The sequence below is a fragment of the Capsicum annuum genome, chromosome 8 (assembly GCF_002878395.1).
Source record: "Capsicum annuum cultivar UCD-10X-F1 chromosome 8, UCD10Xv1.1, whole genome shotgun sequence".
Classification (NCBI taxonomy): domain Eukaryota; kingdom Viridiplantae; phylum Streptophyta; class Magnoliopsida; order Solanales; family Solanaceae; genus Capsicum; species Capsicum annuum.
The window spans coordinates 165,770,117-165,770,460 of NC_061118.1; positions in this window are offsets into that span (position 1 = coordinate 165,770,117).

Below are 344 nucleotides of genomic sequence, written 5' to 3' on the forward strand. Positions count from 1 at the left end.
TTTTTATTGAATAATACATCTTGTATTTGGTGAAATAGTTATTCGACAAATTTACAATAAGCACGAATTCGTGTATCTCTATTATTAATAAATCATTAAAAAAATTCTCTTTTTCTAAACTAATTTGGCTATGTCTCTAGATGCATTATACATTCTTCTTCGTCTTGACGATATACTTACACGAAATTAATTTGATCATTCTTTCTTTGATGAATTTTGTACCGTCATCAAACTTCCTTCTTCATCCTTGGTGAACTTGTGTTTGGTTCTTATTACACAAGAAGAAACTTTGATAATATGTCTATAATCTTCATCATATTGATGAAACAATGCAAAAAAAAAAA